Source organism: Macaca mulatta, chromosome 12 (assembly GCF_049350105.2).
Source record: "Macaca mulatta isolate MMU2019108-1 chromosome 12, T2T-MMU8v2.0, whole genome shotgun sequence".
In the NCBI taxonomy this organism is placed as follows: Eukaryota; Metazoa; Chordata; class Mammalia; order Primates; family Cercopithecidae; genus Macaca; species Macaca mulatta.
This window is the reverse complement of record NC_133417.1, coordinates 7349659-7365717: the sequence shown is the minus strand read 5'-3', so window position 1 is coordinate 7365717 and position 16059 is coordinate 7349659. Positions and strand designations below refer to the sequence as shown.

Below are 16059 nucleotides of genomic sequence, written 5' to 3'. Positions count from 1 at the left end.
CACCAGACTAAAGAATGAATGACCGACCACTACATGCAACATTATGGATGAAAATACAATTGATGAAAGACATTTTCTCAAAAAATGCTGTATAATACCATTTATATAAAACACAAACAAGGCAAAATTAATCCACATCACAAGAACTCAGTATCAATTTCCTGCAAGAGAAACGAGGGGATTTTTCTCGTAATGTTCGGTCATTTGGTCTGGGTGCTGGCTTCACGGGTGTGTTTAATTCTTAAAATGTATATACATTATCCATCAATACAAAGTTTTTTAAAATATTCATCTCCTTGCTCTAAGCCTCATTTTATCTTCATTTCAACTCAGCTGCTGCAGGGACCCCATCAAAAGCAGATAATGTGAAAGGGTGGACTATAGGCAATACTTAATTTTCCATTGAAAGAAAATTTTTCCTATACTTTCCCTCTCTTTTGATAAAAAATAATGTCATCTTAAATATGTTCCTCAACACGATAGGTGGAAAATTGTTCTCTTAGTACAGTAGGTTTTTTTGTTTTGTTTTGTTTTTTGTTTGTTCGTTAGTTTTAGTTTTGTTGTTGTTATTGTTTTGTTTTGTTTTGTTTTGTTTGAGATGGAGTCTCACTCTGTCACCAGCCGGGAGTGCAGTGGTGCGATCTCAGCTCACTGCAACCTCCGGCTCCTGGGTTCAAGCAATTGTCCTGCCTCGGCCTCCCGAGTAACTGAGATTACAGGCACCCTCCACCATGCCCAGCTAATTTTTATATTTTTAGTAGAAAAAAGTCCCACTATATTGGCCATGATGGTCTCGATCTCTTGACCTCGTGATTCGCCCACCTCGGCCTCCCAAAGTGCTGGGATTACAGGCATGAGCCATTGTGCCTGGCAATTTTTTTAATTAAATAAATAAAAATAAAATGTCCAGAACTGTTTGTATTTCCTTTTCTGTGACCTAGATGTTTATATCCTTTACTTGTATTTACTCTTTTTGTGTCGGTAGGCTTCTTCCTATTGAATAATGGAAGCTCTTTCTGTGTTAGGGAAGTTCACCTCTGCCTGTGATATGATTACAGATATATCTCGCACCTATTTCTCCCAGTTTTAGGATTGTTTTCTCAGTTTGCTTACAATAGTTTTAACACAGAACTTTTTTATATTTCTATATAGTAAAATTTGCCAGTATTTCCATTCATATCCCTTTATGACTTTTGTGGAGAACAGAGCTTTGGGCCCCAGCTGAGTGGCAAAGGGCACAGTCCCTCAGTGTGGAAGACCCACTGCAGGTGACCTTGATGCCAACAGGCGGCAGGCCAGGGGGATGATATTGATGACAATCTCCAACTACACTTGAGGATGAAGTGAGACATGGGGTCTCACTTCAACAGGGTGAGAATGGATTGTCCCAGAAACCACTCATTTCTCCTTTCAGCAAACATTCTTTGTGAGGTCACCACAGTCTTTGCCTATGTTTTACAAATGTGATTGAGAACAGATGAAAGATCTGCCCAAAGTCACACTGGATTCTAAAGCCTGTTTCTAACTGTGTCATCCTCCAGAACGTGAACGTGTTTCTTACTCAGAGGTTGATCCCCACCAACGTGTGATCTTTAAATGAGCAACGTTGCTCATTTAAAAAAAAAAAAAGCCAGGTGAGGTGGCTCATGCCTGTAATCTCAACACTTTGGGAAGCCAAGGTGGGTAGATCACTTGAGGTCAGGAGTTCGAGACCAGCCTGGCCAACATGGTGAAACCCTGCCTCTATTAAAAAATACAAAAATTAGCCGGACATGGTGGCAGTCTCCCAGCTACTCGGCAGGTTGAAGCAGGAGAATCACTTGAACCTGGGAGGCGGAGGTTGTAGTGAGTCAAGATGGTACCACTACACTCCAGCCTGGGTAACAGAGTGAAACTCCGTGTCCAAAACAAAACCAAAAAAAAAGCTTATGTGGGGAATGGGGTTGCTCGTTTCTGTCTGAGGTATAAGTTCATTTGTAATGCAGTGTTGAAATGATTTCTTCTCCTAAAAGCAGTTCTTGAGGGGAAAAAAAAGAAGAAGAGGAAAGAAACACTTGTGGAATTCTCAGTGCTGTTTGATTCTGAGTTCCCAGCAAGCCAGATAAGCAGACAGGACTGCAGAGGAAATTCTGCTGGGTGACAGCTGCGGCAAAGGTTAGTACGTAACTGGGGGTCAATGTTAGTGAGGAAACTTGCCTCAAAGGAGTGGAAGTGTGGATTCAGAACCGACAAGAGATGAGTTTCTTGTGGCACGGGGGTGAGGTTAGATTATAATTCTTAGAATATCATAGGCAGAGAGTTTCGTTTTGAATCGCTGCCACTCTTGGGAATCTCCAATTTGCTGTATTGATGCATAGGCCTTGATGAGTCAATATGTATATTCAGAACAGAAAACTGAGGGACTGTCCGATGTAAGTGACGGCAGTAATGTGATTTAGATAAAAACAAAACAGAACATCAGGCACTGGCCTGGAAGTGAGGACTCCAAGCGGCTGTTTCCCAACTGTGCCACTTGTTTGTTCTGTGACTTTTGGGTAGGTAGCTTGTTTGTTCTGTGACTTTGGGTGGGTAGCTTGTTTGTTCTGTGACTTTGGGTGGGTAGCTTGTTTGTTCTGTGACTTTGGGTGGGTAGCTTGTTTGTTCTGTGACTTTGGGTGGGTAGCTTGTTTGTTCTGTGACTTTGGGTGGGTAGCTTGTTTGTTCTGTGACTTTGGGTGGGTAGCTTGTTTGTTCTGTGACTTTGGGTGGGTAGCTTGTTTGTTCTGTGACTTTGGGTAGGTAGCTTGCCGTTTCTGGGTGTTAGTTTTCGCCTTCTGTAAAATAAGGCTGCCCGTGAAGGGCTCAGAGCATTTGCGGCCCACGCAGCAGAAGGCAGCCCCTTTCTGCTGCAGGCCGTGGAAAGCGGCCTTGTTGGCAAGCCCGCCGTCTGCATTCCATGCTCAATTCCCTGCCTCAGAGGGAGATGGGTAGGAGGCAGGCACGTCACCTTGCACCCAGATCCCAGGCCACAGGAAGACGTGCCCTTCCCAGAACCCCGAGGCTGCTGACAGAATTGGGTGGTGATTAGGACTTGCTGGGGGCCACAGCAATCTGATTTCCAATCTCCATCTCTCTCTAGCTATGAGATCTTTGGTTAGTGCTGCCCTGATCTGAGTATCCTCTGTACAATGGGGATAGTACCCACTCCCCTTGCAGTTACTGAAAGGATCAAATGAGACATGTGTAAATGCTTAGAACAGTGCTGGGCACATATTACACACTCAATGCTATTTTGTATCATTGGCTTAATTATTGAAATCAAATATTAACCTCCTACCTAACGTAGGAATTCTCTCTACTGCATATCAGACAACTGACTATTCTCACTCTGCTTGAATGCTTCCAGCAACAGGGGACTCACTGCTTCTCCCAGTGAATTGTTTCACTAGTAGATAGTGCTTCTGGAATTTTATGGAATTTTAAAGCTGAGAGGAACCTTATAAATCAAGCGTAACTGCCTTATGAGAAAACCCAAGTTCAAGAGGTGAAATGAGACCGGGCATGGTGGCTCACGCCTGTAATCCCAGCACTTTGGGAGGCTGAAACGGGTGGATCACCTGAGGTCAGGAGTTTGAGACCAGCCTGGGCAACATGGTGAAACCCTGTCTCTACCAAAAATACAAAAACTAACTAGGCATGGTGGTGCATGCCTGTAATCCCAATCACTTAGAGGCTGAGCCATGAGAATCGCCTGGACCTGGGAGGCAGAGGTTACAGTGAGCTGAGATGGTGTGCCCAGCTTCCTCCTCCTCTTAAATTAACTCCTTATGGTGAGAAAACAGAAGACTCATGAGGTAGAAGTGTAATAATTTCCACATAAGAAATGAAATGGTAGAGTCCATTTTAAATATGTCTTTCACAGGTTTCTGTTTTCTGTTGCTATGACTGAATACCTGAGACTGGGTACTTTACAAATAAAAGACATTTATTTTTTACAGTTCTGGAGTCTGGGAAGCCCGAGGTTGAAGGGTCACATCTAGTCAGGGCCTTCTTGCCAATGGGGCCTCTGCAGAGTCCCAAGGCAGTGCAGGGCATCGCATGGCAAGGAGGCTCAGGACAGGTCATCACATGGTGAGGAGGCTCAGGACAGATGGCCAAACTGGCTTTTCTTTTTCCTTTCTTTTTTCTTTTTTTTTTTTCTGTACTTCAGTGGGGGCAAACAATTTGGCTTTTATAACAGACTCACTCTTGTGGTAGCTAACACTGTCCCTTATTAGTCCATGAATCCATTAATCCATGAATGAATGAATCCATTCATGAAGGACCTTATCACCCCTCAACGGCCCACTTCTCAACACTGCTGCATTGGGAACAAAGTTCCCAACACATGAACTTTCAGGGATACATTCAAACCGTAGCAACAGGAAAACCTATTTCACTGGGAATAGATTAATAACGGGGAGTGATTTTATGCTACGGTCACCTCTGCAATTTACAGTAGTTAGGCTGTGAACACACGGTACAAATGCAGGCCTTGAAATCTAGGTTTGGTTCCTACCACTCACTAGGTTTTTTTGTTTTTGTTTTTGTTTTTTACACTCACTGGTTCTGACAGTAAATGAAGTACTTAAAGGTACTTAATTCATTGGGCCCCAGTTTTCTCTTTTTTGGGGGGGGTAGGGATGGAGTCTTACTCTGTCGCCCAGGCTGGAGTGCAGTGGCACGATCTTGGCTCATTGCAACTTCCGCCTCCCAGGTTCAAGCGATTTTCCTGCCTCAGCCTCCCGAGTACCTGGGGCTACAGGCGTGTGCCACCATGCCTGGCTAGTTTTTGTATTTTTAGTAGAGACAGTCTTGAACTCCTGACCTCAGGTGATCTGCCCACCATGGCCTCCCAAAGTGTTGGGATTACAGGTGTGAGCCACCGCGCCTGGCTGGCCCCAATTGTCTAACTGGGAAAAATGAGTTAGCAGCACCTACTTCCTAGGGCTTAAAGTGAGAATTAAATTAAAGAATGCAAGCAAGGCTCTTAGCGTAACACCCAGCACATAGTGAGTTTTTAATTCATGTTTGATCTTCCGGTTATTAACACAGAAGCAATTCTGTGGCACTCCTGCAGATTCAAATGATATAATGGGATTTCATAAGGCATCCCTCCCTGGTCAAAATGTGTTTTGCAGCAGGCATGACAGGACACCAGAACAACACTAGTGACACATTGAAAATTGAAATTTCATAATGTATTTATTTTCAGTTTCCTAGGAAATACTCTGACAGGCAGAACATACACCCACAAGCTTTCTGGCTGTGCAGATGATAAAGCTTCACAAATGCTGTAACTACTGCCATTCTGTGTACACGTGCAACGTATTAATGCCGTACCTTTAGCCAATGGCAAGAAACCCCCTGGGTCAGCAGAGCGTTTACAATATTTGCACATTGCTATGGATATGGTATCAAAGGCAGGTGCCAGTAACATGAACAGGATGTGGGGGTTTAAGGCAGTTAACAATTATAGATACTATTCTCACTCTTAATACATCATTCTTGGATAATCTATATGAAATATTTGGGAGGTGACGCATGCTGTTGAGAACATTACTTTGGATGTTTCATCCAACACCTCTGACAGACAGCTTGGTGAAATATCGAGGTGTCCAGGGACCTAGGTCTGCCACCAAATTAGCTAGCTGTGTGACATTGGTGGTCGCCTTCCTTCACACGCCCTAGTTCCCTCCATGGTGGGAGTTGAGGGAGGAGATTTCTGTCGTCCCTTCCAGCATTCTGATTGCAAGCAGAGCTCAAACATGATTTCATCTCTTATCCTGTGTCGTTTAATGCAATTCTAGCTAAGGCGAGCAACATTAAGAGATTTTTGGAGGCATCCAAGACGAGCTATGCTAAGTGGCCCGCCTTTTTTTTTTTTTTTTCCGTGAGATGGAGTCTCGCTCTGTCACCCAGGCTGGAGTGCAATGGCCGGATCTCAGCTCACTGCAAGCTCCGCCTCCCAGGCTTATGCCATTCTCCTGCCTCAGCTTCCTGAGTAGCTGGGACTACAGGCGCCTGCCACCTCACCAGGCTAGCTTTTTTGTATTTTTTTAGTAGAGACGGGGTTTCACCGTGTTAACCAGGATGGTCTCGATCTCCTGACCTCGTGATCCGCCCATCTTGGCCTCCCAAAGTGCTGGGATTATAGGCTTGAGCCACCGCGCCCAGCCTGGGCTTTTTTTTTCTACTGTTACCTGTCTTGTTTACACACCATGCAGATTCCAGTTGGCTCTCATGCTGTCTTGAAGACAGATTTCTTTCCACTCCAAGAGAGCAACATGGAATGTGGGCAACTCAGCTCTTGTTCAAAAATTGTCAAGATGTAAAGGAAAAATAATTTTTTTGTAAATAGAAACAATTATACATAGATTCTATTTTTATTCTTATGGTAGTTGCATCGAATTCCTCATTTCATGTTTATTCCAATTGCTTTCTTACATTTATTAGCATCTGTATTTCCCTTAATAATGCAGCCAGTACAGGCCAGGCACGGTGACTCACGCTTATAATCCCAGCACTTTGGGAAGCCGAGATGGGTGAATCACTTGAGGTCAGGAGTTCGAGACCAGCCTGGCCAATGTGGTGAAACCCCATCTCTACTAAAAATACAAAAGTTAGCTGGGCGTGGTGGCATGTGCTTATAATCCCAGCTACCCCGGATGCTGAGGCAAGAGAATCTCTGCAACCCAGGAGGTGGAGGCTGCTGTGAGCCAACATCACGCCACTGTACTCCAGCCTGGGCGACAGAGTGAGACTCCCTCTCAAAAAATAATAATAATAATATAATAAAATAATGCAACTGGTTCAGCATTACGCTCATGCCCACTTAATTTATTCCCCCCAACACTCATACACACACACATGTGCCACTGTGGAAGTTGTATAGAACAAGTATGATTTTAAACCAGGGTTGTTTTGAAAGCACTATTATCTCTCTTTTAATTTTTCTTTGATGACTCTCTACTTTCTTCTTCCCGTATGCCTCCTGAAGCATTGCCTGGGTTTTTTCCTTTCATTTTTTGAGGTCTTCCTCTGAAAGTGTTTTTAATGTGGGTCTGTGTGTGGCAAGTGCTCTGAGCCCTTGAATGCAGGTGATTCTTCCCATCACTCTCTCCCATTTGTATGACAATTTGGATGAATATAAAATTCTACCTTCAGGACCAGTGCAGTGGCTCACACCGGTAATCACAGCACTTTGGGAGGCTGAGGCAGGTGGATCACCTGAGGTTGGGAGTTTGAGACCAGCCTAGCCAACATGGTGAAACCTCCTCTCCACTAAAAATACAAAAATTAACTGGGCATGGTGGCAAGTGCCTGTAATCCCAGCTACTCAGGAGGCTGAGGCAGGAGAATCACTTGAACCAAGGATGTGGAGGTTGCTGTGAGCCAAGATAGCATCACTGCACTCCAGCCTGGGCAACAGATTGAGACTCCGTCTCTAAATAAATAAATAAAATTCTATCTTCAAAATTACTGTCTCCTAATACTTTATAACTACTATGTAGTTACAGTTAACCATTATACTACAGTCTTCTAGCATCTCACGTAGCTACTTGATGTCTCTCTCTTTGTCATTCATTTGGAGATGATCTGTTCTCCCTCTGGAAGCTTTTAGAGCTTTCTCCTTGTCTTTATTATTATTATTATTATTTTGAGAGAGGGTCTCACTCTATGGCCCAGGCTGGAGTGCAGTGGTGCATGATCACAGCTCACCGCAGCCTTGACCTCCTGGGCTAAAGTGATCCTCCTGCCTCAGCCTCCCAAGTAGCTAGGACTACAGGCAAGTGCCACCATACTAGCTAATTTTTATTTAATTTTTTTGTAGAGATAGATAGGATCTCAAAATGTTGTTCAGGCTTATCTCAAACTCCTGGTCTCAAGTGATCCTCCCACCTTGGCCTCCCAAGTGTTGGGATTACAGGCATAAGCCACTGTGCCCAGTCTCCTCATTATTTTTCTATATTTTTTTTTTACTTATTATTTTTAAGTTTTATAGTTGTACCTAGGAACTGATTTTTCCTTATCTCTTGTTGGCTCTTTATAAGTCCTTTCAGATAAGGTCTTTTTTTTGGAAATGTATCTCCATACTTGTTCAAGTATTTCTTCCGTTCTATATTTACGTCTTATGCCAACTGAAATTATTGCTCAGGTGTTTGCACTTTTATGCTTATCATCCACATTTCCAAGGTTTTCTTCTCTATTTCATATGTTTCAGTCTTATTGTGAGACTGCCACAATCTTGTGTTCATATATTCTTTCTTCAACTATATCCATTCTAGTTCATTTGTCAAACTTGATAAATTTCCAAATTCTTTAACTATTTTTTCTACCTAATATTTTCACTTAGTTCTTTTTTATGATGTCTTCTTCTTGCTGCATATTGCTAACCTTTTCTCCTATTTAAGGAGCAATTTTAGATTTTGGGTCCTTCTCCTTCAACATGTGTGATCAGATGATACGTGCTGCTTGTGTAGACTTTTTCTCCTCAACTGTCCAGTTATTTGGCCGTCGGCTAGTTTTCCCTTGGGAAAATGATCGTACCTACTGGGAGGGGCCATGGCCAGCCTCATCTGCGTTGGCGATGTGAGGACTGAGAATCCAGGGATCATAGACCCCTTAGTGAATCCCTGTCTGAGGCCAGTCCACTAGTCACTCCTTTGGCTGGAGTTTTCACTTGTAAACCCTTAGGGGGAAATAAGACAGACTACAGTCCTGGCGATTTGGGAGGAAGCACTGTGGGGGAGCTACCTGAGGGCTGTCCCTGTCTATTTCTGTGGGGGAACTACCTGAGGGCCCTACAGGTCTGTTTCTGTGGAGGAGCTACCTGAGGGTTGTCAGGATCTGTCTCTGTGGGGGAACTACCTGAGGGCTGTCCCTGTCTATTTCTGTGGGGAACTACCTGAGGACCCTACAGGTCTGTTTCTGTGGAGGAACTACCTGAGGGCCGCCCGGGTCTGTTTCTGTGGAGGAACTACCTGAGGGCTGTCTCTGTCTATTTCTGTGGGGAACTACCTGAGGGCCCTACAGGTCTGTTTCTGTGGAGGAACTACCTGAGGGCCGTCGGGGTCTGTTTCTGCGCGGGAACTACCTGAGGGCCGCCCGGGTCTGTTTCTGCGCGGGAACTACCTGAGGGCCGCCCGGGTCTGTTTCTGCGCGGGAACTACCTGAGGGCCGCCCGGGTCTGTTTCTGTGGAGGAACTACCTGAGGGCCGCCGGGGTCTGTTTCTGTGGGGGAACTACCTGAGGGCTGTCTCTGTCTATTTCTGTGGAGGAACTACCTGAGAGCCGACCCAGTCTGTTTCTGCGGGGAACTACCTGAGGGCCGCCGGGGTCTGTTTCTGCGCGGGAACTACCTGAGGGCCGCCCGGGTCTGTTTCTGCGCGGGAACTACCTGAGGGCCGCCCGGGTCTGTTTCTGCGGGGGAACTACCTGAGGGCCTTCCGGGTCTGTTTCTGCGGGGGAACTACCTGAGGGCCGCCCGGGTCTGTTTCTGTGGGGGAACTACCTGAGGGCCGCCCGGGTCTGTTTCTGCGGGGGCGCTACCTCAGGGCGGTCCTGGTCTGTTTCCGTGGGAGACCTGCCTGAGGGCCACCGGGGTCTGTTTCTGCGCGGGAGCTACCTGGGGGCGGTAGGTGTCTGTTTCTGCGCGGGAGCTACCTGAGAGCCGACCCAGTCTGTTTCTGCGGGGAACTACCTGAGGGCCGCCGGGGTCTGTTTCTGCGCGGGAACTACCTGAGGGCCCCCCGGGTCTGTTTCTGCGGGGGAGCTACCTGAGGGCCGCCCGGGTCTGTTTCTGCGGGGGCGCTACCTCAGGGCAGTCCTGGTCTGTTTCTGTGGGAGACCTGCCTGAGGGCCACCGGGGTCTGTTTCTGCGCGGGAGCTACCTGGGGGCGGTAGGTGTCTGTTTCTGCGCAGGAGCTACCTGAGGGCCGCCCGGGTCTGTTTCTGTGGGGGAACTACCTCAGGGCAGTCCTGGTCTGTTTCTGTGGGGGAGCTACCTGAGGGCCGCCCGGGTCTGTTTCTGTGGCGGATCTACCTGAGGGCCGTCCGGGTCTGTTTCTGTGGCGAAGCTACCTGAGGGCCTCCCGAGTCTGTTTCTGTGGGAGATCTACCTGAGGGCCGTCCGAGTCTGTTTCTGCGCGGGAACTACCTGAGGGCCGCCCGGGTCTGTTTCTGCGCGGGAACTACCTGAGGGCCGCCCGGGTCTGTTTCTGCGCGGGAACTACCTGAGGGCCGCCCGGGTCTGTTTCTGCGCGGGAACTACCTGAGGGCCGCCCGGGTCTGTTTCTGCGGGGGAACTACCTGAGGGCCTTCCGGGTCTGTTTCTGCGCGGGAACTACCTGAGGGCCGCCCGGGTCTGTTTCTGCGGGGGAACTACCTGAGGGCCGCCCGGGTCTGTTTCTGCGGGGGAGCTACCTGAGGGCCGCCCGGGTCTGTTTCTGTGGGGGAACTACCTCAGGGCAGTCCTGGTCTGTTTCTGCGGGGGAACTACCTGAGGGCCGCCCGGGTCTGTTTCTGTGGCGGATCTACCTGAGGGCCGTCCGGGTCTGTTTCTGTGGCGAAGCTACCTGAGGGCCTCCCGGGTCTGTTTCTGCGGGGGAACCACCTGAGGGCCCTCGGGGTCTGTTTCTGCGGGGGAACTACCTGAGGGCCGCCCGGGTCTGTTTCTGCGGGGGAACTACCTCAGGGCCGTCAGGGTCTGTTTCTGCGGGGGCGCTACCTCAGAGCGGTCCTGGTCTGTTTGTGTGGGAGACCTACCTGAGGGCCGCCGGGGTCTGTTTCTGCGCGGGAACTACCTGAGGGCCGCCCGGGTCTGTTTCTGCGCAGGAGCTACCTGAGGGCCGTCGGGGTCTGTTTCTGTGGGAGATCTACCTGAGGGCCGCCCGGGTCTGTTTCTGTGGGGGAACTACCTGAGGGCCTTCCGGGTCTGTTTCTGCGGGGGAACTACCTGAGGGCCGCCCGGGTCTGTTTCTGCGGGGGAACTACCTGAGGGCCTTCCGGGTCTGTTTCTGTGGGGGAACTACCTGAGGGCCCCCCGGGTCTGTTTCTGCGGGAGATCTACCTGAGGGCCGTCCGAGTCTGTTTCTGCGGGGGAACTACCTGAGGGCCTTCCGGGTCTGTTTCTGTGGGGGAACTACCTGAGGGCCGCCCGGGTCTGTTTCTGCGGGGGAACTACCTGAGGGCCGCCCGGGTCTGTTTCTGTGGGGGAACTACCTGAGGGCCGCCCGGGTCTGTTTCTGCGGGGGAACTACCTGAGGGCCGCCCGGGTCTGTTTCTGCGGGGGAACTACCTGAGGGCTGTCTGGATCTATTTCTGTGAATTCTCTCCAATGCCCCCCGCAGAGTTTGTGTTGCTGATATAGGTGGACACTGCTCCGGGCACTGTTAACTGTCATGCTGAAGGTCAGGCTGATGACTCTCTCTCTCAAGGCAACTTGAGGGAACAAGAGCAGAATGTAAAGGCTGCCCAATCTGTTCTTCATGCTGCCTGGGTACAGCCATCCGCCCTCCCCATCCCCACACTAATTTCAGTAGTCTTCAGCCTCGGAGGGTGTAGTGAGAAATTCCCTAATTTCCCCGCTTAGTGTTAGGAATCCATGTGTCTCTCTCTTGTCCTTCCACTATTTGTTTAGGGTTGATTTTGAAGATCTTAGCAGGGAGGGTCACAGGCATGTACCACCATGCCTGGCTAATTTTTTGTAGAGACTGGGTCTGGCCATGTTGCCCCAGGCTGTTCTTGAACTCCTGGGCTCAAGCGATCCTCCTGCCTCAGCTTCCTGAAGTGCTAGGATTACAGGTGTGAGCCACCGTACCTGGCCAGTGTCTTCATCTTTGTAATATTTTATAGTATCTTCAGCTATAAAATGGGGATAATGGTCACCTCAAAAAGCCGTGTGTATTTGGGATATTTTATATCAGTTTCCAGAACAAAATAAATATTTGAAAAGTATTGAGTTCTTTTTACTTTCAAAAGACCTAATCCCTAATTTTTCTTCTCCAGGAGGGAGGAGTATGCGGATGGGTCAGTTGGCTAATTCCATCAGCATTTTCATCCCTGGAACAATGCTCTTTGCCAGATTGTGTTACGACTTCAAATACTATTTACATTAACTACTAAGCCCCCAGGAAGAGTTGCCTAGCAGTTTTTCTTATTGACCGTGTTGGTACATATAGAAACCAACCCTAAACCTCAGAAATCAAGGCTGAAGCATGTGATTTCTAGTTCTAAATTTTCTCTACTTTGCTACTCAAAGTGGTCTATCCATCCATGTGGTCAAGTTTGAGGAGCACGGGCTGCAATGTGGGCCATCACAAACCTTCCAGGAAAACTGTACTCGTGCTTTAGGTGTTATAGTTTACAAAGTTCCTTTCTTTCTTTGCTTTGTCTTCCTTCCTTCCTCCTGTCCTTCCTTCCTTATTCCTTCCTTTCTCTTTCTTTCTTTTTTCTTTCTCCTTCTTTCCTTCCCTCCCTCCACCATCCCTCCTTCCCTCGTCTATTCTCTTCTTTTCTCTTCTTTTTCTTTTCTTTCTCTCCCTCCACCTCCAGGGTTTGAGCGATTCTCCTGCCTCAGCCTCCCAAGGAGCTGGGATTACAAGCAGGCACCACCATGCTGGGCTAATTTTTGTATTTTTAGTAGAGACAGCCTTTCACCATGTTGGCCAGGTTGGTCTCAAGCTCCTGACCTCAAGTGATCTACCTGCCACAGCCTCCCAAAGTGCCATACAAATTTTAGGATCTTTTTTTAATTTCTGAGAAAAAATATCGTCGGAATTATTATGATTATGATGATGATGTCGGAATTATTATGATTATGATGATGATTATGATGATGATGATGATTATTATTATTATTATTATTTTGAGATGGAGTTTCGCTCTTGTTGCCCAGGCTGGAGTGCAATGGCACCATCTCAGCTCACTGCAACCTCTGCCTCCTGGGTTCAGGTGATTCTCCTGTCTTAGCCTCCTGAGTAGTTGGGATTACAGGCATGGGCCACCATACTTGGCTAATTTTGTACTTTTAGTAGAAACAGGGTTTCTCCATGTTGGTCAGGCTGGTCCCAAACTCCTGACCTCAGGTGATCCACCCACCTCAGCCTCCCAAAGTGCTGGGATTACAGGCTTGAGCCACTGCGCCCTGCTGTATCATTGGAATTTTGATGGGGATGGCATTGAATCTGTAGATCGCTTTGGGTAGTATGGATATTTAATGGCATGTCTTTCCATTTATCTGTGTCCTCAGTTCCTTTCATCAATGTTTTAGAGTTTTCAGTGTAGAGATCTTTCACTTCCTTGGTTAAATGTACTCCTAGGTATTTAACTTCTTTTTAACTACTATAAATGGGATTGCTTACTTGCTTTTTTTTTTTTTTTTTTTTGATATCTTGTTGTTAGTGTATGAAAATGCTACTGATTTTTGCATTTTGACTTTGTATCTTTCAACTTTACTGAATTTGTGTATTAGTTCTAACAGGTTTGGGGTGGTATTTCAATTATTTAATGATGAAATCAAGGTCCAGAAAGGTGAAAAACTTGTCTAAAATGCTGTGGCTAGAGCTCCAGGTTAAATCCCATGCTTCAATCTCAACCAGTAGGGTAATACTTTCTGATTTCTGAGTGTATCAAATGTATCACTAGTATGCGTGGTGATTTTAGGTAATAATTGTCCTTTCTTTTCATATGCATTAGAAAAAAATATAATGAACAAACCAAGTCTGGAATTTCATAATTATTCTTGTGTAGGAAATGTTTTTTTAAAGTGAATTGCTGGCCAGGTGCAGTGGCTCGTGCCTGTAATTCCAGCACTTTGCGAGGCTAAGGCAGGCGGCTCATTTGCAGTCAGGAGTTTGAGACCAGCCTGGCCAACACGGTGAAACCCCGTCTCTACTAAAAATACAAAAATTAGCCAGGCATGGTGGTGGGTGCCTGTAATCCCAGCTATTTGGGAGGCTGAGGCAGGAGAATCGCTTGAATCTGGGAGGTGGAGATTGCAGTGAGCCAAGATTGTACCACTGCACTCCAGCCTGGGCAACAGTGTGAGACTCAGTCTAAAAAACAAGAAAAAAAGTGAATTGCTTTAAATCATAAATAATAAATTCAGATGTATTGTAGACATGATTACAGTCGTGGAGGTGGCCCCTATGTGCTTGAGATTTAGGTAACTCTTCCCTACCTTCTATGACAGATGCCATTCCTCTCATTTATAACAATGTTAAGATTTCATCAATTTCACCCTGTGCAATGTATTAATATGAGGAAAAAGTAAGTAAAAGTTCATTCATGAATATTTCCCTGAAGAGCAGTTTTGTTTCTTTCTTACTTTTAAATATTACTTTTCCATTTCCTCCAACACCGGTGTAACTGAACAGTATTCGTTGTATACCAAAAGTATTTCTCTTAATCCAGCATTATGACTTACTACAAATAGAAATGAGATAATTGGTGTACTTAATCCTTTGTAAAAGCTTAGAGGCCATCTTAAAATGCTTTGCAGAAATTGGAAATACAGTATTTTGAATAGGATTTTAAAATGTTTACTGTGGAATTAGAGCACAAATCTCTTCAAGAAGAGAACTGTGAACATTAAAGACTCTTATTGTCCAGTGTGGATGAAAATGGAAATGTAATTCACAATTTGTTGTGGACAAAGAGCCTGGCAGAGAGAATGTGTCCATGGTCTTAAAGTGTATTACACAGCTACCTTACTAGCATTTTTTTCACTGTGCTGACAAGAAAGGGAAGGAAGAATATTCACAACCCAGGTTGCTAAACTAAGAGCTTTAATTAATGAGACTCCAGAAAGGGCCCTAGCAAGATAAAAATGTGATTGCAGTGTGCTCTCTGACCTCAATTGCAGGTTCCCTGACTTCTCTTTCATGTTCTCAGACCCTCAGTGTAAGGATATAAGGGCTCTCTGAGATGGCAAGTTGTTTTGCTAAAAAGCCTCTTTACATATCTGGAATATAACTCTGAAACCTAACCCAGGCTTATGTTAACACTGTGGCTTATAAACCATGCGTAGACTGCATGGAGTCATAAACATGTTGAATGTAGGAAACACTGTCAGTTTATAAATTAGGTCTGCTATTAAGTTCTGAGGTCATTAGTTTGTTTTTTGGGGGAGGGGGGTTGTTTTGTTTTTTTTGTTGTTGTTCTTTCTTTTTTATTTCTCCCAACTCTATGTGCTTTGGAAACCTGAGGGTGGGTAAGAAAACAGTGTAGCCTGGTTTCTTTCCATGTTTGCTTCCAGCAAGATGCCTCTGGCCTTTTCTTGTCCAAAATCAACATAAAGCTGCTTCTCCCATATCACCACCATGACTACCACACAAAGCCAAGATGTCCCCATTTTTAACTTTGTTACTTCACAGACTTACTACTAAATTCCTGGGTGATGGGGGAGGTGGGAAACACGAGGCCCAGAATCATGCCTCTCTGTGTGATAATGGGCAAGTTACTTTACCTCGCTGAGATGTTTATAGATCTGTGAAAGGAATGATCTGCACCATTTGCTCATTAGATCCCCTTTGCGTCTAAGCCATGATAATACCCCAAATAAGATGATAGGATTTTATACAGGCTTGCCTGCATATTGGCATTTTGATCAATCACAGACAGCACATATGACACTGGTTCCATAGGATTAGAACACCACATTTTTACTGTACCTTTTCCATCTTTGGCTATTTTTGTTTGTTTGTTTTGTTTTTTTGAGACGGAGTCTTGCTCTGTTGCCCAGGCTGGAGTGAAGTGGCATAATCTCTGCTCACTGCAAGCTCTGCCTCCCAGGAATGATAATGAACAAGTGAAAGTGAAATCAGTTTCCCTTCTTTGTTCAATAAACATGGTTAGAGCACCTGTGTGCAAAGTAGTGGGACAGGTGCTGAGGGGAAAGGTAAAGCCGTTTAAGCTGTGGCCCTGAGCTGAAAAAGCAATCTAGCAGTGCCATCAGACTCTGCACACTACACAGCACAGTGTCCCAGGGGCCAGGTGGAGGGAAGGATCACTTCCGGCTGCAGCATCAGGGAAGGCACT

The 16059-nt window shown here is 46.2% G+C and overlaps 1 long non-coding RNA gene across 1 annotated transcript in view; it reads left to right on the top strand.

Moving 5' to 3' along the window:
- The first annotated feature begins 9714 nt into the window (after window positions 1–9714).
- LOC114671293 (uncharacterized) overlaps window positions 9715–16059 on the top strand; it is a 34745-nt gene continuing 28400 nt past the window's right edge. The window contains exon 1 of the long non-coding RNA XR_013401928.1: window positions 9715–9920. This is a non-coding gene — a long non-coding RNA (uncharacterized LOC114671293). The remainder of the gene's footprint in view (window positions 9921–16059) is intronic.